The 23616-nt window shown below is 34.2% G+C and overlaps 1 protein-coding gene and 1 non-coding gene across 2 annotated transcripts in view; both read right to left on the reverse strand.

Annotated features, from left to right (window-relative positions):
- Positions 1-13071, reverse strand: part of LOC106674115 (tyrosine-protein kinase CSK) — a 36405-nt gene extending 23334 nt beyond the window's left edge. The window contains exon 1 of the mRNA XM_014406628.2: positions 12904-13071. The gene's annotated coding sequence lies outside the window, so the exon portion shown is untranslated. The remainder of the gene's footprint in view (positions 1-12903) is intronic.
- Positions 13072-15086: 2015 nt separating this feature from the next.
- On the reverse strand, positions 15087-15158 carry Trnae-cuc. The gene has a single exon. It is a non-coding gene; the product is annotated as a tRNA-Glu (tRNA).
- Between the last annotated feature and the right edge of the window lie 8458 nt (positions 15159-23616).

Here is a 23616-nt window from a genome sequence, read left to right on the forward strand (position 1 = left end):
CTTAATTATGTATTATATATTTGTTTTTAACACATTATCTAGAATGAAATGTGAGGAAAGAGTTGGACTGTACCCAACAAATGTGCCATGTGAACAAGCTTGTACAACACAAGGCAACAACTACAGACAATTGTAAAGTCCCTGTAAATCGACAATAAATATTTTAAAAAATCGTATAATAGTTTCTGATTTGTAAATGGTCTATTTGTCACAATTTCATGTAAACAGTGAAAGGAATTCAAACATAAATAATTGTGACGGCGTTTTGGTTAAAACGACAAATATCGACTGGAATATAAATAATATATAGTTTATAAAGGTCAAATTCCGACCTTCAGACAGCGCTCATACTATTTTTCAATTAAAAAACCATGGAATCTGCCGGGATTTGAACCTATGTTTAGGCCAGGCATCCACAGTGTGTTGTTATTGCCGTCTATAAGAGCATATGGACAGTGATGATTTAAACATCTTAAGCTAACCTAGGAACGTCAACAATGGGATGGTGACCTAGATGGGTCATTTTACTCTGTCTTTCTTCGATAATTTGGTCTTTCTTCTATAATTTGGTCTTTCAGATAGGTCATCACCTCGAAGACCTCTACAAAACTTCTCAATAATTTACTTACGTTTTAAGCAGTAACGTCATTCCTTCATATTTTTATTTGGGCGCTATCATCCTGGTCTACTTATCCTTTAGCTATTCAGACCAGGAGATCGGTAACGGCCAAATTTAAAGGTTCATCACCCCGAAAACAGCACAGAGAAATCACACAATATTTTGGCTAAATGTTACGTATAACTTGAACAAATCGTTCTTTGTGTTATAAATAAAATAGGTGATTCATTACGATTACAACAGAATTTTCCATAATGGAGTATTTTGAAGATTATTGATACCCCCTTTCTTTCACTGCCAATGAGAAAACTGTTATTTCCATTTATCATTATCTTTTAATTACCTACGTAGGAAAATTTTAAATCTACCTGTTATTAGAACTTTGTCCCCGAAGACGCGTTTCAGACCAAAATTGAACAATAGTTAGATTTGCAACCGAGCGTTCTAAACACTATGGACGATGAGTCTATTTCCTTTGTTTCAGCACCAAATATGGAGTTATCAAGGTGCACATTTTCATCTAGTGTACTCACGTGAGTCATAGCCAATAAAGGGCCATTCCAACTGGTATACTGAAATTTTCAAACTGCACTTATTACCAGTGCCTAATGTAGAAAATTTCTTACATTTAGAAAAAAAGGTTCATCAGTCATGTTTTGATTTTGATGCGTCGATTTGATAGGTTTTTATTCTGCCCTAATGTTCACATTAATGTCGACTGGAAAATCTGTGCTACAATGAAAGACCAAAAAATTGTTGCAACCTAAATAAAAATGCAAATAAAAGAAAACAAGGCTATGCCCAAACAGTCTTCTATCAACCAAGAATGATGTCCTTCACCTAAATTCCGGGCAACATTTGCACTGTTTAATAGACCCAAATTGTCAAAAATTTAGAACTATTGTAGATGTTCAAGTATTACCAACGGCATAGTAAAAGGCACCGGGCTTGCACTAATAACCAGAGCCAATCATAAAACTCTTAGGCTCTATTTATTCAGACTTTCACCCCGAAGGGTTGCCATGTCCTGACCCTGGGGTAGGGTAGAGTACTACCTCAGCTGAGTTCACTTACCCCGTTATCCATCTGGGTGGCTAGTATCTCCCTTAAGATGCCCAGGAGATCGCCACTTCCCAATAAGCTCCAACGTGAGCTTTCGATAGTAAGGTCATTTTGGCCCCCAACGCAAGAAAAATATATCTAGCCTAAAACTAACTTCTACAATACAGTCCCACAAATAAATACATTCACACCTATTTAAATTGCACTCATTCTGATTAGTCGGTGGAGTACTCGATAATCCTCAATCCACCTACACGCAATATTGATAATCTAACCGAAATTAGGGTCGATGGGGTACCTTTGTAAATACTCACGAATACTCCGGATCGTATGGTCTTGATAATAAAGTAAATTCAGTTTTTACTGCCAAGCTTTCATTTTAAGGTCATCATCAGGGAAAACGATCTTAAATATATCTACAGATTGAAATATCTAAGATAAATAAATATCTAATAAATATTCCGCCATCGACCCCAAACAGATGCACTGTTATATGGCCGTTGGAACACTATGTCACCATCATCCACTCAATACTCATAATAATAAATGCATGCACTCAAACTAAACATATAGTCATAAAACACATAAGTCTATAAAATAAAAATAAACTTTATTTCTAGCTGCAATGTTGATGCAAAGTCCTACTTCCACTTACTCCCTCGGCCATCTACTACACATCAACGCACGCTTCAGGTACCTTCCAATTCACCAAGTTTAAACCTCGAACTTAAACTTTGTTTTTACTGTGTACAATTGATATAATAAACGTATTTATTTGTCTAGAAATTTGATAATAATGTATCTTCCCAAAACAATTACAACAATTTTAAGTCAAAGCTACTTATTTAACCTTCCAACGAAGTTAATTCTAAGTCTAATCACAGCAAAGGTTAGTAGGAATTAATTTGGATGCATAAATAAGACACTATGTTGAACATTAAATAAAAGCTGGTTGGTATAAGGTATTTATTACGCTCAAAAACATTTTAAATTTTTTTTTATAGTTAAGTTTAATATGATTTTCATAAACGTTTCGAGGACGCTTCTTATAAATATGTATGCGCAAAAGTGAAAAGAAATCTCCAACGAGAGCGTTAAGTTTTCCCCCATTTCGATAGGCTGGGTTTCTTCAAATATTTAAACAATATTTCCCCTCCTCTTCAGAAGGCGGCCCGAGAGTAAACTGCGAAGATTTATTAATGAGGAGAAAGCTGTTAATTGGCCGAGATGAATATTAACAACTTAGGAAGCATAACGTAGTGAAATTCGTCACAGTTCCACGAGGGATCTGACAATTCGCCAGCAGCTTACCGACGTCTTTCACCGTTATAACAGAATATGTAACAACAGCATTCGTCTCCTACAATAAGATGCTCTATTTCATATTGTTACATGATAACAAAAACTTAACATGTTAGTTTTACAAAAAATAAAAATTATAAACTTCATGTATTATGATCATTGAGATATAATAGGCCAATTCAACCACAGAAAATATTGGAATGATGAAAACGCGATGACAGGGTCAAAACAATGAGGATACGCCGACCAGAATGGTCAAAATCAACACACATTGGCTATTTATTGACACAAATATAAAATTGACCACTTATAACAAACAGAAAAACCCTGGAATAATGCGAGGGTGAAACTGCTACTTTCCCTTTGTCAGTTGTTACCAAGTAAAACGTTATTACACAAATAACAAATAGCTATTCATAGTGAAACTAAATATAACTGGAAACGCTAAGTGCATGGCACGACAAATTATGAAGGTTGGCAGAGTTTAAAATTCGGGTTGTAACATCAAAACTCATACGTTATGGAAACGTTTTCTCATTAAGCGTTTCATTGGACTATCTCAGTTACGATTTCTCAGTTTTGGAGTATTTTGAATTTTTTAAAACTTACCATAAGAGCTTAAGTTCTCTTCTAATAGAATTTAGGCGTATATATTTCAAGTCTCAAATCACTAATGAACATCTCTGTTCCGCTTGGTGTACTCGTCCTTGGTTAACGCGCATCGGGATAATGCCGATTATTCAGAGAATGTCGCGTTTGACTAGGCCAAAATTAGTACAAAGAATATCTCGAACTTTGACAAGACCAAGTCCAACAGACAAATAGACTATAAGTTTAATAGTGTATAAAATTCTGTCGCTAGTGGAATGAAATATTTCCAGAAAAACTCGTTAAATAGGAATACGTAAGAATTATTTACTTGCTTGTCATTTACGCTCTGATAATAATTCCCATTTCATTAAAAAAAAAATTAATTGGTCAATTAAAAATAACGACTCAGTTGCATCAAATAGCAAACCATCTGTACAAGGCTTTATCGAATTATTTTTCCAGAGATTTATATTTTGCTAAAAGCGTAACAGTAATTTATATGAACCACAACATAAAAAATGCTTACTATTCCTATTTTGCTTTTAAAATTATTTGTACGTAGCACTAATGTTATCAATGTTTTAGGACTATCACATTGGAAGTATGATGGGCTGAAGTTTCCATTCCAGGTTAACTTTGAGAGAGAGAGTGATTCCTGTGAAGTTTAATAAAATATTGATGTTGTTTGATAGTTCGCCATCATCAATGAGCGACTTAACAAAAATCAACAGAGGATAGGCAGACCGTGATGATAGCTAACTATCGAAATGTAGGTTTATCACCCTGCAGGCCATAGGAGGAAATCTCTCAGTAACTATGTTATCTCTACAATGCCTACCTGAGGTGACAAAAATAGGAAATGCTTGATATATATAAACATATATATACAAAAAGTTACCCTTTTTCCAACTTTTTTCATTAGACTCATATCCGTATTTTTGGAAGAAATTTCAACAAGATAACCGTATTGTTCTCAAAACTGCGACATAATAAGCACAACTCAATTTCCCTGAGAAAAAAAATGTTTTGCTGAATTCTTAATGTTGGTATGTAAAAAAATTACAAAAGATTAAATAATATATATTTATTTAAGAAAGAAATTTAACCTTAATGATATTTTGGTAATAGCTTTTACAGAAGAACTATATATCAAGGACTATGAAAAATACCAGTTACTGCCAAAATAAGATATTTTTAAAATATATAACTAAATGCTTAATATTTGTGAAAATGAATTGTATTCATTGTAAAGTTAATATTGAAAAGCAGGTTCCAGAGTGGCCCACAAACTGAAAAATATTCCTGAATAGTTGACACCTAGTTTGAAAACTCATTTTCAGCATGGGGACGTTTTAGCGTTATACTTTCCAATTTTTAGACCAGTCTTTGAACTGTTTTTCAGTCTGTAGCATATATATAATATTGATACAATAATATGAAATACTTTTTCAGATTCTAAACGACTTATCTGGGCCAAGTTTTCACCTTAATTTTTCTAATTGTGTGGAAACGACTTTACAGCCTGTAACGACCTGTCAGGCTACGAAATACTTTTCCTTCCGAGGAAAACTTTTAAATTGGGAGTTTTCCTCACGGTCTGCAGGGTGATAAACTCATAATTTGATAGTTGCCCATCCTTCTCCGGCTATCCTCGCTGATTTTGACTGTCAGACGCGTTTCTAACCATCTTCAGAGTTGGTAACTCTCAAATTACTGAAAACTTTTAAGGCTGTGGAATATTTCTTTTTGTCCTGGTGTCCACTTTTTAGACTATGAAGTATTTTTCACTCCCAGAAATTTTTTTAGGCCAGTAGAATATTTTTGGCATGGAACTTTTTAGGAAAATACTTTTCTGTTGGAGAAAAACCTATCAGGCGATCAAATATTTTTCACTCTGAAGGCAACATTTAAATGCCTGTTAATTTTTTAGCTTTGGTACAAATTTTGAGCGTATAAATAGTATTACAAACAATTAGTAAATTATGTATAAGTTAAATTGAATGAACAACAAAGGTACAATAATCTATGCATCAAATTTATTTAAAAAATCCTTTGGTTCGCTTGCAATGATTTAGTTTGTTTAAAGAAAGTTCACGAAGCATGCCAATATTTTATGTTTTGAATGGTCTCATGTGTTTCGATGTGTCGAGAGCTACGATTTATATTTTCCGTTACAAGCCGATTTTGCCCATTTGCTTCCTCATGAGCCCAATTCATTTTCCGCTAAATCAAGATTGATATCCGGTTTACCATCTGGAGACGATGGAGTCAACTTTGAAAGTAATTATTGCTAATTATAACGCAATTTCTAATAGGACTACAAAAATCAAAATAATTACTGGTGCTGATGAAAATTTTAACTGCTGATTAGAATTTATTAGGGAATTGAATTGTTTTGATATACTTTTACTTCTATTTATAAGCCTTTATGTGAAAGTTGTTCTTAACTGACTCATTAGCTCGTCAAATTCGTCGTAGAAGTTGAAGAATCGTCCATTATATCATGTTAATTTACCCCGGCTCAGATAACCAACACAAAATCAATTTAATAAGTCGGAAGTTTCTGGTAAAATTAAGTTTTAAGCCGATAGGCAAAAGAGATAATCGAAAAATAATGCAGCTCGTTCAACAGAATAGAAGGCTTGATCCTAAAGTGTGAAGTGCATCAACCTTTAAGACCCCGTTTCGGTTGAAAGTACGAGCAATGCAAATGGATTCGAAAAATTAAGTTAATCCCAAAAAAATGGGATGCCTACTTAGGAGCCTAACAATTTGAAAATTGCATTTTCTTTTACGAACAGTTGGAAGATTATTAGAACAGGTAATTCTGTTAGACCTGATTTATGTCCTGATAACATTATTTTGCTTGTTAAAACACTTAAGTGGAATATGGAATTTTTATTTCGTTCAAATTTAAATTATTTTGTAGAAATAATTATGATAATTTTTTCACATTTACAACCAATTTGTTCAAATAAATGTTTTATAATGTCATAAGACTTTGTTAGGGGTGGTAGGATTTGGAGGCCGTACATCACTACCTAGAACCATGTGATAAATCCGTAAAAATTGTTAATTTTGCTGATGACGTGGTGATTACATTTGAGGTTTTCAGCTGCGATCAGGTCCAAGGTACATTGCAGGTAATTATCAACAATATTTAAGAATGGTGGAATATTAGATCATTAAGGTCAACCCGTTTAAACAGAAATAATATGCTCGGTCTAGGAGGACATTACTTGTCCTTTCCACTAGTAATGATCAAGGTAGATCCGTGGCCTATAGAAAGAAGGAAACGGGATACCTAGGCCTTATTAACATGAGAACTATCCGAGATGATTATACAGGGTGAATTGCTACTCGTGCTACAAACTTCTCCAGTAGATTCTTCACCCTAAAATGAACAAAAAAGTTCATATTGTCCATGGTCCGATTCTCAACCATTTCAGAGTAATTTCGCTTTTTATCGATTTTGAAAGATATCACGTCCTGGCGTCGGAAAATCGTGATATCTTTTAATCTAAACATTTCTCTGAAAATCTAATAGCACCGTTGAAATTCCCGTTAATTTTTCAATAAGAAGATGACGGTGGCAAAATGTTTGGGCTAATTTTTTGTGTTTTATTTCAGCCAGAACTACAAAAAGAGTGGAAAATTGTGTAAATCGGAAAGTGTATAAAGTAATCCAGAGTTTCTAATTTTAGTCTCAGAAGGCAGCAAATTTGAGGAAAACTACCTGATTTAATAACGCTTCCAACGCACTCGTCATTTTCTTATTTAGTGGTTGTGAGACCAAGATGTTGATGACAAAAAGAGAAAAAATGGTGGTTCAAGGATTGCTAATGTTTGAGAGTGACTTGCTACTCGTGCTACAAACTTCACCAGTAGATTCTTGACCCTAAAATGAACAAAAAAGTTCATATTGACCATGGTCCGATTCTCAACCATTTCAGAGTAATTTCGCTTTTTATCGATTTTGAAAGATATCACGTCCTGGCGTCGGAAAATCGTGATATCTTTTAATCTAAACATTTCTCTTAAAATCTATAAGCACCGTTGAAATCCCCGTTAATTTTTCAATAAGAAGATGAAGGTGGCAAAACGTTTGGGTCTTTCTTCCTTGACCTTCTAGCTGTTTGTAAACTTCTTAAGCATTACATACTAAATGGGCATTAAATTAAATTAAAAAATTTCAATGGAATTATGATTTTGATTCTCTCTAAAAATTAACGGGGATTTCAACGGTGCTTATAGATTTTAAGAGAAATGTTTAGATTAAAAGATATCACGATTTTCCGACGCCAGGACGTGATATCTTTCAAAATCGATAAAAAGCGAAATTACTCTGAAATGGTTGAGAATCGGACCATGGTCAATATGAACTTTTTTGTTCATTTTAGGGTCAAGAATCTACTGGTGAAGTTTGTAGCACGAGTAGCAAGTCACCCTGTATAGCCTCATATTAAAAGAGGAACCCGATTATACTAATCTCCTTATCCTGTTAGTCCTGTTATCTGCTGAAACATAAAAAAACCTTGTGTAGCTACAGTTTGAGTTGATGGGTGTTAGCCTGCAAGTCGGTGAGCACATGCTGAATTTATTGGGACCGTCTTCCTTTTTGATTAACTCAAACTCTTTTCGTCATTGAAACTGGAGAACAGGGAGTTCCTCACTGAAAATGGCGCACAATGCCGGAAAGCGTTTGAATTCAACAAACCCGCGAGTGAAGACGACCTAATAAATGACCCTTTGCAGGTTCAGATACCTACAGTTTTTCGACCCTTGTGGCTGTATGTTCCATATAGTGTTCTGCTTCAGCAACATAAATCAGAAAAGAACAGAATGCAAAACGCACACTAAGACTAATAAAAGTTTTTATATAAATTCCATGTACTTGAATACCCCCGTATTAAACGAAACTAAAATTCACTCACGAATGAACGTCATCTTAAACTACTTGCTTTGAATGAAATTTGTCAATCAGTCACCATCAAGGGAGCGAAGGAGTCTCAAACGAAAAGACGCACGAATTTTTAGCTTCGTAGGTAGTTGCTGATAGGCATTGGACGTGTGTACAATAAATTTGTTTAAATTGAAAAAAAAAATAATAAGGCTCGGGTCGTTAATCTACATCCCATCAAAAACCCGAAAGAGTAACTAGATACTTCCGTTCGATCTTTTTATTACAAGTTTTAACTAGGTCACCCTGCCGCAACTGCCACAATAGCATTGGATTCGGAAAAACGTCATGATCTCACGATCGACGTCGATCGAGAAAACATTTCTTCAGAGTACACGTCCGACAAAATGTTTCCGGTCAACGGTTACGCGTCACATTGACGTTCAGCAGTACAAACAATTTTCCAGCTCGGGAAGAATACCAGTGATTTTTTTTCTTTCCTTTCAGAATAAAACGGCAAAAACCGATCTAGTGGTAAACGGTCCACCGGGAAGGTGGCGCGTATCGTCTGAACATGATTTTTCATGAGAACATCACACTGAAGCTATTAAATCGAGGTTTGTATCTTAAGAATATTACCCTTTATTAGAACACAATATTTCTAAGGGAGAACGAGATTTCGGATCTTGAAAATGCATCGAATTCCAACAGCTCATTTTCGGCTGATCCTCCGAGGTCTGCATGTTCCGATAGCATTTGATCGTAGTGAAATAAATGGGATAATAGAATAATGATGTATGAATTGAATAATGGCTGTTTAAAAATTACTTTCCGTTGGAAAAAGGTTCTAGTTAAAGAAAATATTCTTATCACTAAAACTATGGCCTCTACGGAGAAAGCGGACATGTTGGTCAAAAAACGAGCCAATATGAATTCTCTAGACCCCGAACCATATTTTGTCGTAGCGACTTGCTGCAAAACAAGGCCAACACAAATAGATCCTTAATGGCTGCCCAAAATCAGGGTCCAGTACCCTAAGCATGAGGCACGCGATGATTTCATAGAAGGGCCATCCGCAAGACTTATAAAGGTACTGAAAGGTAACCGCAATGGAACTACGATTCTGGTTGGGGACTCATTGACAGGGCACTGCCGCCTATACAAGCACACCAGTAGAAGCACAGACATACTGGCAGATACTGCCAGCCAGGAAGAAGAGACCGCAGAACATGCTTTATGTTTTTGTGAGGGTATATGTAAATGCAGATTCTTGCAACAAGAGATGAAAAGCCGCAAGAAAGATCCGACACCAAGATTCCACTGACAAGGATGTGGAGTTTGATTAACAACCTGAAGCTAGCCAATGAGTTATAAAAAATAGAGGAGCGTTAGATCTACCGTGTGGCCGCCTCTCATTTATCCCTATCCCTGTTCCTGTAGGGATTTCTTTCAATAATTCTACAGGAAAAAATCTAAAATGGAATCAATGAAATAAATTAGGACTAACAGATGATATTGCTAGCTCTTGTGGCCCTCGTATTTAACACAATAAAAGCCGTTCTCTACAATATGTAAGAACAGATTTTATCTCGCGTTACCTGTAAAGAAGTACGTATTATTATCTAATAAAGCCACAAGGAAAAAAAGTAAGGAAGTGGATCAACCTAAACCTCCAGGGAATAATTAGTGTGTTTTTGGTCGTATCTATTTTAGATTTCTTATTCAGTCCAATTTTTCTTTTTCTGACTTAGACTACATGTTAAATCCACTTGTCAAAAAATGCAAATAAGTCAACTACACCTTAATTTGGGTACAGTGCCTAATTTTAATGTTTCGCCTATCATATAAATAAACAATTTTTCTTCTCTAAATTAATTCAATTTATGTAATACATATTTTGCGTTTATCAGGCAATGCTTTTCGCTTTTGGCTCAAAGGTGGTCAAACATTATAAATTAATTATTAAGTAATAATGAACTCGTTTGAATTTATTATTTTCTCTTTTACACATAGGTGATACCAACCCTTTGCTCACCTGCAAACCTGTGGCCTACTAGTGCCATAGTAGGACAATCCCACCCGTCTACTAGTGCCATTACGTAAAAAATGGGTAAAGCCCTTGGAGAGACCAAAGGATTTGTCATGCGAAAAAAATAGAACGCGTCTTCATCTGGAATACTTTACACGGACAGTCCTGTCCTAACTCCCTCCAAAAAATAAGCACACTAACGATGAAAGAGATGCCCTCGAAAATCATATTAATTTCTTTCCAGGCGAAAGTCATTAGTGCCGAGCAAAAACCTCAAAAGTATATTTATTATCTGACTTAAATATTTCACGAGTGTGAAAACACACGGAGACACGATCCAATCTGACTTTAAAATCCGTTAAGCCGTTTTTGAATTATAGCCGTTTCAATAAGATTCCGATAACGGACTTGTCAAAAATCGAAAAAACTTAAGGGATCAAAAAAATAGATAAATTTAAATGCAAATAAAAATTTATATTTAGGGATCTCTTGAGGTGCTAAAACGAAATTTTACATTAGTGTCACGAGAAAAAAAATGACATAGTTCACCTGAAAAATATTTGGTTTTTAGACTTTTTTTTATTATTGATGAACTTTAATACATTTTTCTATATTTTTATTGCAATCTACACAAAAATTGCTATAACGAACATGTTCTTATTGGTTTTTAGTAGATTAGATTGCAATAAAAATATAGCAAAAGGTATTAAACCAATAGTCAAAAAAAAATTCCAAAAACCAAATATTTTTCAAGTAAACAGGTAATAATTTTTTTTTGTGAAACTAATATGAAATTTCGTTTTAGTACCTCTTGAGACCCAGAAATATACATTTTTGTTTGAATTTGAATTTATCGACTTTTAGACGCCTACATTTTTTCTGAAGTTGTGACCATTTTCTGACACACTTGCTTACAGTTTGTTAATTTTTATATCCTCGTTTACTTGTTTTTTTTTTTTGTTTGTTATCTGTTGTGTTTTTTGTTATGTAGCTTTTAGTATTGGTCCAAAACCTTAATCCACCAACCTGGTCGTCCCCTCGTCGTTCCATAATTATAACAATCCATTTATCTTTATTGGTCATAATTGGCCCTATTAATTATTTCAATTAATTATTATTTTTATGTAAGGTCTTGGTTGAGATGAAAAAGTATCACGAGCGGGATTCGAACTCGGCCGAAAGTCGTGGGTTCGAATCCCTCTCGTGACACTTTTTCACCTCAACCAAGACCTTACATAAAAAGCATAATTATAACGTTGATCATTAAATCCTAATTACGTTTCGGTTAGTTGGCTACATAAATAGTAGTCCAGGGCATTTATAACATTTTTTTTCCTTTGATTTTGAGTTTTTGACTTTTGTTACCAACCTTAACCAACTTTCCAATAGAGCTTTTTGCTAGTTGACAACTGTCACATTCGCGTGTTAACTAAGGACTGTTGATCATTTTTACATAGCGATCGTCTTAACCTCATAAATAAATACTTTAAAAAATAATTAATAGGTAATTAATAAATATATGTAAAGAGTCTAGAAAGCGAAGTTTACGTTTTTTCCAAGGGAATATCACAATTTTGTTATACTCGTATTTTACACGAGCTTTTTTTTCGCCATTGTCATGAAAACAATTGCAGAAATGACCCTGAATCGCAAAACGAGAATAATATGAAAAAAAATCTAACAAACGACAGAAGGAATTCGCGATGTTGTAAAAAAATACTTTTTTTCTAACTGACTCGATAAACGTAGTGGAAATAAATTAAGGAGATAGTTAAAAATTATTCTGAACTGTTTGTGTTGATAAAGGAAGGGTCGAAATCGGAGGGTTATGTCGCAGACCGAATTTGGTTCTAAGAGCAATATTTTCAATAAAAACTGTCATTATTTATTTATGTTTTGCATAAAAATTGTTTCTTAATGTTAATAAAGAAAAAGTACTGAGTCGGTACACTATTAACTAAAGCTTTTTCTACGTTCGCGGAGGCCGAACGTCGGGCGTCTCTCGTCTCGCGACACCCGGAGGAAAAATGTGTCACGGAAGCGGTTCGCCTTGAAGAGATAATCGTAAACTCGTAACGATCGTAAACGTAAACAATTTCTAAACTGCGCCGTTTTCGATTATTTACGAGATTATTTACGAATGGGGTGTATTTAATCGGGGGGCGAAGGAAAGGAAGGCAAACACTGTAAATAAGCCGTCGGGCGATCCGGGCCGGGGGTTGGAATTAAATTTTTCCCGTCGAGTCGTTAGACCCGAGAGGAGGAAAAACATCCTCGGGACGACCCTCGACTGGAAAAAAGCCCTTCTGCGTAATAATTCCGAGTGATAAGCGAAAAAGATAACCGACTGTCTTGTAACCTATTTAAATATTATTGTTAGTAAAATAATTTTGTACTCACTGCGACGGTGGATCGTTGACGGCCTCGGTCGACCGTAGCCTCAGTGGTTGAAGCAGGGCGAAGAGCCGGGTCGTCCCCTCGGAATATGGCCAAATTCCTCCAGTCGGAAGCGAACCGTTTCTACACAACACACGACGAGACGTCCGCCATTACTGATTCTCGATTTGTCAAACAACGCAGGCAAAGGTTACCCGGGCCACTGCCAGGTTGTCTCGATGAGAATGATGACATTGAGTGACGTCACCACCGCGACTCAAAATTGCTGTCATCCTTGGACTTCGGTACTTTCCTATTCATTATTTTCTTCAAATTAACCTTTTTCTATTTCAAATTAACCCTTTTGTCACATCAAATGAACCTTTTTTTATTTCAAATTAACCCTTTTTAGCTTCAAATGAGCCTTTTTTTTAAATTTCAAATTAACATAAAGGGTTAATTGAAATAAAAAAGTTCAGTTGAAGTGAGAAAATAGTTAATTTGAAATAAAAAAAGGCTAATATGAAGTGATAAAGGGTTAATTTGAAATTTGTAAAAATGTTAATTTGAAGGTAAAAAAGGGTTAATGTGAAATTAAAAAAAAGCTCATTTTGAAATTAAAAAGGGTTAGTTTGAAATTTTAAAAAAACGGTTAATTTGAAGTGAAAAAGGTTAATTCGAAAAAAAGTTAATTTGAAGTGGAAAAAAAGTTAATTGAAGTGAAAAAAAAGGTTATTTTAAAACAAAAAGGCTAATTTCAAGTGAAAAAGGGTTAATTTGAAATTTAAAAAATGTTAATTTGAAGTGAAAAAAGGGTTATTTGAAATATTAAAAAAACGTTAATTTGATGTAGAAAAAAGGTTAATCTGAAATAAGAAGGGTTCATTTGATGTGAAAACGCTTAATTTGAAAAAAAAATTAATTTGATGCGAAAAAAGGTTAATTTAAAATAAAAAGGCAAATTTGATGTGAAAAAGGGTTAATTTGAAGTGAAAAAAGGGTTAATACTTAATCTGAAATTTAAAAAAGTTCAAATGAAGTGAAAAATGGGTTAATATAAACATAAATTTGTAGTTTAAAAGGGTTAATTTTACACACACACACACACGCGCGCGCGCGCGCACAAAAGCTACATTTAATCACACTGTAACACAGTTGGATAAATTCTCAAATGCAAATAATTTTACTTCTTCTTCTTTCTTTTTTCACATCAAATTAACGCCTTTTTAAGATCAAATTAACTCTGTTTAGCTTTAAATGGTCCTTTTTTAAAATTCAAATGAACCATTTCTTTATGTTTTAAATTAATCCTTTGTAATTTGAAATTAATCCTGTCTTTAAAATATCACGAACCTGGGAGTTGGTATGAATGTAAACAGGGAAAGTAAATAAAGGGTTAATCTTTTCATAGGAATGACTAAAGACCGGATCAGCTTAGACTTAACAAATTTTGAAAATTTCTTCTTTTGTTAAATGAATCCCTCATCTCCCTTCACTATTAAAAAAGGAAATGATCAGCCTATAATTGTTCTTGTGTTAAGAAAGGAGGGAGGGAAGGAGAGAGGGTGAGAGAGAGAGGGAGAGAGAGAGGGAGAGAGGGAGAGAGNGGGAGAGGGAGAGGGAGAGGGAGAGGGAGAGAGAGAGAGAGAGAGTAAAGAGGGAGATGATGTTACATGAAGAGATGATATAACATATAGACATTTATTGACACGTTTTTTTTCGACCATAACAATTTAACTTCTGATTTTCCCTTCTCGAAGGTGGGATAATAGGTCATCTCAAAAAAAACCACCAGTTTTTTCACAATCCACAACGTTTCGGATTTATTTTAATCTTTCCTCAGGTGAGTTAACGCAGTGGTTAAAACATGGATCGTCAGCCATTAATATTTTGTAACAGCTTATTTTAAAAGAAGCAAGTGTGATATATATTTAAGTCCTTCAGACTCCGAAAAAAACCATTTAATATTTTCATCTTGAATAGTATCATTTATTGATAGTTAACAAATCGGCGGAATTAATTTTATAATGTTTGTCACAGAAGAGACACCAATTAAAGAAACAATTACTAGATTAATAAAACATTTATTAAATTTATCTCAACCAAAACCTTAATGAATTGAAAAGAATTTATTTGGTCAAGCGGGCCACGGAACCTAATAAAATATAAAAATAAAACTTATTAAAATTAATAATTAAAAAAAATTATTCCGGTACCGGGAATCGAACCCGAGCCTCCTGGGTGAGAGCCAGGTATCCTAGCCACTAGACCATACCGGATCATGCCTTTTCTTCGTTCTAACTATACTTATACAGTATCAAAATGCTCTTATAAACCATACACTTGTTTTTTCTTAATGATGGTACGATATACTCATCCAACCTTAATTATTTCTACCATACATATTTTTTTCACAAAATTTCCTTTCAAATTGCTGTGTGGTAAATTTTTAATATGTACTGCAATTAATAATTTGTCGAGGAATAATATTAAACCACGAATCCCTGATGTGAATGTTGAGAAACATTTGAATTGAAATCACCAACAATAATTTAGGATTGTTTTTATTCATCCACTACCCTGCCTATATGTCTATCGTTCCTAGTAGTCACTGAAGATCCTAGCTGTGTGGGGCCTTGCATTGACATACATAAAAATAAAACTGTTGCCAATTAGTAGAAATAAGGAACGTTCAGATAACACATCTTCAATGTATCGTGCTGCCTTAGGGAACCATCGATGAAGTTTGTGCGACCTTCCATAGAAATACATGCCCAAACCATAGCTTCTAAGTAGTGAAAATGTTGCGGGACTATATCGTTCTCCTATTCTTGTCCAAACCCTCTCTCAGTCAGAAATCCTCAAACAAAACCTTAACTTAACCGAAAACAATGTTTTAGTCAAGTCTTGTTCAGACCAACGGATGTGATTTTTTGCAAAACTTAACAAAACTGTCCTGTGCCTTGTCAGAAGTTCTGGACCATTTACATGGCCTTCTTGCACGTAAATGTCTTCTCCCTACAGTACACAAACTGACATTAACATTTCTATATTGTTGAAGTTGTTGCTTGATCTCAACAGTGGTAGAATGTCGATTAAGGAGTACATTCAAAACAATAAAACGATCATCTCTCTGAGAAGTAACACGATGGCGACCTTCTTGAATAACCTCTAGTGTCTTTTTTTATTTATTACTAAAAAATTTTATTTTAGTTCGGCTGTATTTTCTTCAACTACTATTAATAATTTATTAAATTCCTCAATGAGTTCATTGATTATTGAATATTGCAAATTTATTTGTTTTTCAAAATTAATTTGACAACCTTTTAGATTTTCAATATCTTTATTAAATTGAGCTCCATCGAAAGAATCTAGTTTACCTGTAATAAATTTTATAATGGTTCCTAATCCATTAATTAAACCTCTTTTAGTTCTAATATTGTTTGTATTTTTTACAAAAAATATTTCTAACTTTTCTAATATTATTCCCCTAGTATTATTTATTAATGCTAAATAAGTTACAATGTCTTTTAATTTTCTACCATTATCAGTTACATATTCTACATTATTTTTATAGTTAATATTTTTATTATTAATACAGTTATACATTTTATGATAAATTTTATTCAAGTTGTGTAATTGTTGAAACAATAGGTCAAATTTAATATAATGAATGAAAGTATGCTTTGACATTTCCAACCTGGCTGGACCAAGATTTATGGGTATTATCCCAGGGTTATGCAAAATATCTATTATATCGGCTCCTGATGTGTTGATTCCAAGGAGATTGCAACATTATCGTTTCGCATTAATTTTCTTGGTCTTTTAATATTTGAAAAGAGTATTTTTCCTACGTGTTATAATGAGTTGGGGCTATTTCTGCCGTTTTTAAATTTTTATCAACAGATTTTATTTTTTCCTTCTTATACTTATTTTTTGTTTTTGTTTGTATCTGCTTATTTTTAACAAAAACGTCTTCAGGGATTTCTGGCAAAAGTTCTCTTTTTTTTTAAATTTTCAATTGAAGTAGCTTTATTTATTTCACTACATTCACTAATTTTAGAATACAACAATTTTAGTTTTTCTTTGTGATTAATAACATAATTATGTATTAACTGTGCCTCTATGTCTATTTCTAACATTGGGTCATTTTCAATGTGCCCGTTTAATATTTCAAATGGGGTTAATTTTGTACCAGAATGGATACTATTATTGTAAGCAATGAGTGCGTATTTTACTTCTGATCTGATTGAATCTTTTTTGTAAATTTCCTGATTGTTTAATAATCTAGTATGTTCTATAAGAGTGAAGTGAAATCTTTCTACTGGTCCATTAGAGTCTGGATGCTGTGAATAAATAAAGTGAATTTTGATCTTGTGTAACTTCATTAGATCTTTTATCAAACTGGTATTAAATTCAGGGCCGTTATCCGTAATAATCTGCTGAGGAAGACCATGATGAGCAAAGTAATTCATTAAGGTGTTAACAATTTCTATGCTATTAGAGGAGTTTAACAGGTATAATTGTGCATACTTTGAGAACGTGTCAATTATTGTAAGGAATTTGGAATTTACCAGAGTTAGCTTATCAATATGAATAATGGAGAAAGGTTTTGTAGATGTTGGTGTGATATTGTACTGGATGTTAAGAGGGACTCTATCATACTTTGATAATTGGCAAATCTCACAACGGTTAATAAATTCCTGCACAGATTTTTTCTGGTTAACCCAAAAATATTTTATTTTTTCAAAGGTTTCATTGCCTGCTGTGGTAATAATAGAATATTTATACTAACATGCTTACTAACCTGACTACGATCAGAGAGAGTTGAATTACACTTTGTAATTCTCTCCTGGGGAAAAGAAAAAAATTAAGTTAAAATCAGAGATTGGTAAACGAAGTACATAAAAAAATACGTATTATATAAATGATAATTACCCTCTGAAAGCAAAAATCCTCGCCTTAAAACAGCTACGATGAACCAGCCAGCCCCTACAAAAGAAAAAAAGCAAAAAATGTATAAAGCCTTCAAAAAATTAAATCCAGAAGTCATCTATCAGATACCACGAAAAATTGTATTAAATGTAACAGTAACTTCCAAAAAAGAGGAATATGATTTAGAGTACAAATATTAAGTACAATCGATACATTTATATTTACCAAAAAAAAAAGTTATTATTACTGTTTGCAACTAGGCATGGAGAAGTTCTGGTTAGTTTATCTAAGTATTTAATAATTTGTAGAGAAATATGATATAATTTATTTTATGTCAGGTTTCAAGTGTGTTTATATTTAATGTAATTAGGATTTTATCAAGGACCTGGTCATCTTATTTGACCAACAGCTTATGTTTAAAATTACATTTTAAGTTTAACTCCTAAAGCACTAAAACCTCTGGGATTTACAATTTTTGTTTTTCTATTTTCCAATTATTCAGTTAAAATTTGGACATCTATCACCCCATTCTTGAATTATTTTTTGAAGATTGCTCACCACATCTATATGGATAAAATTCTCTGGAAAGTATTCAGCATAGGATTCTCATTTAAGTACACTTGGTTTTATTCCACATGTTTGCTGCAAATTATTTTATTTCTCCTTAAATGATTAAATAATCAGATAAACTGCCCAGAACTTCTCTAATTAATTAACTTTAACATTTCATCATATAACACCAAAAACCCTTGAACTTTCAACAAAACAAAGCCTTCTGCAGAAACAATGATACTTTTCATTCTCTGATCAATTTATATTGTGCTTATATTGCTTTTGTTTTTGTCTTGTCATATTCGGCTTCCAAGCCTGTGTTTGCAATGAATTAAAAAATAAATAAATATAACTACTGGGTCTTAAAACATCTACTCCCGACTGCATTTACGACTAAAATCATCATCAGAACTGATTATAGCAAGTAACTATAACTACAGCATTTTATGTTGAACCGGCACAGGGGCACTGTGTGTTGAGTTATTCAAACAAAAAAACCCGCAACTGAAGACAGACCCAGTAGTGCCCCTGTGCCAGTTCAACATGAGTTCACCAACTCACAGATCAAACCCCATCATCTACTATACAGCATTTTAACTATAACTCCAGCATTTCATAATAGTACGTCAAAAGGTGCCATTAAATAGGGTGTGCACTGGTGTGGCCACAAAACTAATAATGAAAATAATTAAATAAACTAAAATTAAGTAAAACCCAATACCTGAGGTGAACTGGCATGTAGTCTTCCTCACCAATCTTCTTTTCGGAACCCAGCATTGCAGCACCTAAACCTTCAACATAACCAAGGCCATGGATAATATAAGGGCTTAGATGACCATGACACCTGCTAGGTTCTGCCCCAAAACTTTTCTATCGACAATTGGAATATCTCACTCCTATGATTTTAAGTTAAAATAAAATCATGTAGTAAAGAATGCTAATACTTTGGATTTTATGCCAAGAAGCAAGAAATCAGAAGCACGGAAGCAAACTTTATTCCAATAGCTTTGGTGGAAACATACCACTCACCAAAATTTCTGGAAATAAAGTTAAGATTATATGTACAATATGTACAAGTAATTTAACTAAAGACAATTATTCTAAACTCCCTGGCAATGGCACAAGGGTTGACACAGAACGGGTGACAGATGGATGAAAGACTGAAACAAATTGTTGTTGTCCCTCCAGGCGGTTTCACAGATTCTTTGAGTAAAATCTAAGATATGGTGCGCCAATGAGGAAATGGCCTGGGCTCGAATATGAGAATGCTTCAGCAGAATTCTCACTTAAGAGATATAAGGGCCAGTTATTTAGTATAGCTTCCTGTGTCCTTGCGGGTAAATCCTTCAATACCATCAGAGAGCTGGCAAGAAACCACCTTTTCCGAATAAAGCACGTAATTGTTAATAATGTTACCTTAAACAATTGGACCAGGATTTGTTGTAGAAAATTGTATTTCTGATCTAATGACAGGCTTAAATAAGCAGATCGGTTGAAAAGAAAATGGAAGCCATTGCAGTTCAGACAACTAACATTTTTAAATATGGAGGGAAGTACGAAGTTTTATGTCGGAATCAGACAATTCAATAGTACATACTTGTGAGAAACAAAACCCATTAATGGATTGTAAATGGTGACACTATCTAAATAATGTTTGATTTCAAAACCTCTCCATGTATACGGATCAATGTTTTTCAAAGTAAGTGAAAATAAAAGAAAGCCCTCTAAGTTGTTGATTGATTTTTTTAAGGTTTATGGCGGGGGATGAAGAATACAATTCTTTCCTCCACTGCGGCCTAAACAGGCCTATTATGGAAACCCTATTGCCTAATACCTTGGAAAGTGCCCTATTCCTTATAAAACAGCACTTTCCTTGGCTCCTCTTTGTGGATCTCCTTGGGTGTGAGAAATGTCCTACTGATGTGGCTGTACTGTAAACAAGTTAATGCTTTACATTCACAATGGTCGAGTGTTGTTTCCATTGCTGTAGTGGGGCAGGTACACAATGCCCCTGTAATGTTAGGACACGCTAATCTTTATAGACTTTGTAATTTGGTCTGTGTCATCTTATTTAGTGTCTTTGGCCGCCATGAGCGTAGAGCTTCATATGTGACCAAGGGTCTTACCATTGTGGTGTATAACAGTACGCATTTTGAGGTTTTTTATATTTGGCCAAGACTTATAACAAGGCCTTGGCTTTATGCAGGATGTTGCCTATATGTTTTCCCAATTTGAGCCTTTGGTCGAAGGTTAAACCATGGTAGTTTGTTTCTTTGGGGAAACTTAAGGTTTCGCCTTTTATAGTCGGAGACTTTATATTGTTTCTTTTTGTGAAGGGTATGAATTTTTTTTCACGGTTTATATTTCAACCCTTTTTCTCACACCATTTTGCTATAATATTCAGGGCACTTGATGGGGGGGTTGTTCTGACAAGTGATATCAAATTTCCGTTTTATGGTTGTTACCAGGTCATCTGCATAACCTATGGTATGGCACCGTAACTAATTCTGTTCTTTAATTAGATCATCGACTACCAGCCAGAGAAGTGGCGATAGTACCCCTCCTTGGGTGGTCGATTGATAAGGACAGCCGTTTAAAATGAAATTTATATTTTTAAACGTTTTTACCTAAGCCCGGAGAGCCATTAAATATGGCGCCCTCTGGTCTGGTCGCTCAATAACTTGTTGGATTCGTGAGGAGCGGTCAAGAATGAGGTGGGTTAAAAGAACACCTTTTTCTTTTTTTTACCGGCGTTTCGACTTTTATTCGGGGCATCTTCAGAGTATAAAGTTTGGTGCTATCCTTTTGGTGTATTGATGTGAATAATAAAAATAATTAAATACATTAGAATTTATAAAATCCCAATACATGAGGGGTGTGTCCTCGCCAATTTTCTTTTCGGAACCAAACTATGCCGCACCTAAACCTTCAACATAACCAAGGCCATGGATAATATGACGGCTTAGATTACCACGATACCTGCTAGGTTCCGTCCGAACCTTTTTCTATCCTTCCACTCCCGTGATTTTAAATTAAAAGAAAATTAAACAGTAAATAACTGTTTTAAAGGAAGCACATCGGATTTTATGCGCGGAAGAAAAACCGTTCGTCTCGGCGGAGTGAGAGCACGTCACGACAGGATCAAATTGCGAGGGAAGATGTCCCTATCGGCTCGTTTAGGGATTAGGGCGCAAGGGAATATGGGTAGAATTTTAACGGAAAAATGGAACTTTGCGCCAATTGATTTGGCGGAATCACTGCTATTTGTTTCATTGCTACAAAGAATCTACATTTTACTGGCTGTCAAACAATTCATTGCCATTGTTTAAAAATAAAAATTACATAGATTTTCCTGGAATATTTATGTAGTGATTACGCTTAGTATTATAAATCATATTTTTCTCTTTTTGTAAGTTAGATGTATTAGTGAGCACAACAGATCTACACAGGTCGCGGTGAAGAAGGCCTTGGTGACCGCCTTTTTTATCCCCTAGATATATTAGTTAGTGTATTATACCGCGCCGGTCAAGATCTGTTGCTTCTTTTCGTAAGTTACTTATTTTAATACAATTTTTTGTCGTATACTTTTGAATTTAATTTGATTTAGGTGGTGTTGAGCCATTTTAATATCTTTTCGTACATTCTCACAAAGTTGAACAGTGCGTTAAGTTGTTCCACAAGCATTGATCAGTGTGCTGCAGCAACAAGTGTGATGCAGCAGTTAGCTGGATCATCGTAGCTGTTTTAAGGCGAGGATTGTTGCCTTCAGAGGGTAAATTTTATTTATATAACATCTACCTTGTCTTCCAATCTCTGATTTTAACTTAATTTTTTTTCTTTTCCCAGGAGAGATTTACAAAGAGTAATTCAGCTTTCTCTGATCGCAGACAGGTTAGTGAGCATGTTAGTATAAATATTATATTATTTCCACAGCAGCCAATATAATCATCTTGTTTCAATATATCTAAATCACTGTTCAAAAAAATAAAACATTTTCTTAGTTATGGTTCACACCAGAGCTGTAAGATATACATCTTTAGGTCGTAACCGATATGTGATAATTGTCTTGTAAGATACTCAGGCTTATAAAAAACTTGAAGGAACGAAAAAATAAGTTCACACCTATACGATTGCGACATGTGTCATAAGAATCTTTTTAAAAAGTTAATCCATCTACGCGAGATTTAGACGAAAGACTTTTTAAAAAGAGTCTTTATTGCTAAATAACACAAATGATTACAGAGAATAACTTTCCTATTCATGGTCTAGATTATTCTATTACAATTAAATATTCGGATCTTAACTGTCCGTTAACTGTCCCGTAACTAACTAGGAATAAGAAGCTTATAAAATGGGAACAATTGAAAGAAGGGGCAATTGTTGAATCCACACATTCCTAAGCACTGAGATAAGTATTGTTTAAAAGAAGGCTCGCTATTAAAACGGAGACGTAACTCCTCCACCCCTAGATGAAACATTTGGAGAATGTTGGTTTTCGGAGGCGGCAGCTGCTACAATTTGCTGTCGTGCGAAGATACACCGGGTGATTCCATACCCAAATACTAGTAGGGTAAGTCCACACAGGAAGATCGTCCATGTACTTATCGATGTAGTGATGATCGGTTTTGCAATAGCTGGAGACAAATGTTGAATTTCTAGTCGGTTCAATTTGATATGCTTTACACTGACTGTAAATCGTGGCCGTTGTTCCTCTTTCAAACTAAGTTTAACTTCGTTGAGGAACTTGGGATTCCCAGAAGTATGTGAAGAGTAAAGAAGCTGTTTATTTCAAAATGTTACATTACTTGATGTAGTATTTATTAAGAATATTCTGTGTAGACTTCTAGATTTGTGTCCTCATTCGTTAATGTGATGATTTCTTCTTTGAGAAAGCTGGCTAAATATTGATTTAGTTCAGCTATCCAGGTTACATAGTTGTCGTGTAATTTGATGCTAGAGTATTTGCAGGATGTTGTGTCTCCTGTTAATACGATTTCTTTGTCACAGTTGTTCTCTTCATATTTAATCGATTGCGTTGAGCATACAGATATTGATTGAAATTTTTTGCAATTATTGTCTAAATGTTCAATATTTAGTTTATTGGAGTTCGCTGTTGGTTTCAGTAAATATTTTACATTGGGATAGTTTTTCGAATAGATTGGAATTTCATCCTTGGTTCTTATTGAATGCTTAATTTGATTTGTAAAGGAGAGATCACTTCCTTCTACATAGAAAATGTCTGCATATTCC

Source organism: Cimex lectularius, unplaced genomic scaffold, assembly GCF_000648675.2.
Source record: "Cimex lectularius strain Harlan isolate CLEC.00 unplaced genomic scaffold, Clec_2.1 scaffold126, whole genome shotgun sequence".
Classification (NCBI taxonomy): domain Eukaryota; kingdom Metazoa; phylum Arthropoda; class Insecta; order Hemiptera; family Cimicidae; genus Cimex; species Cimex lectularius.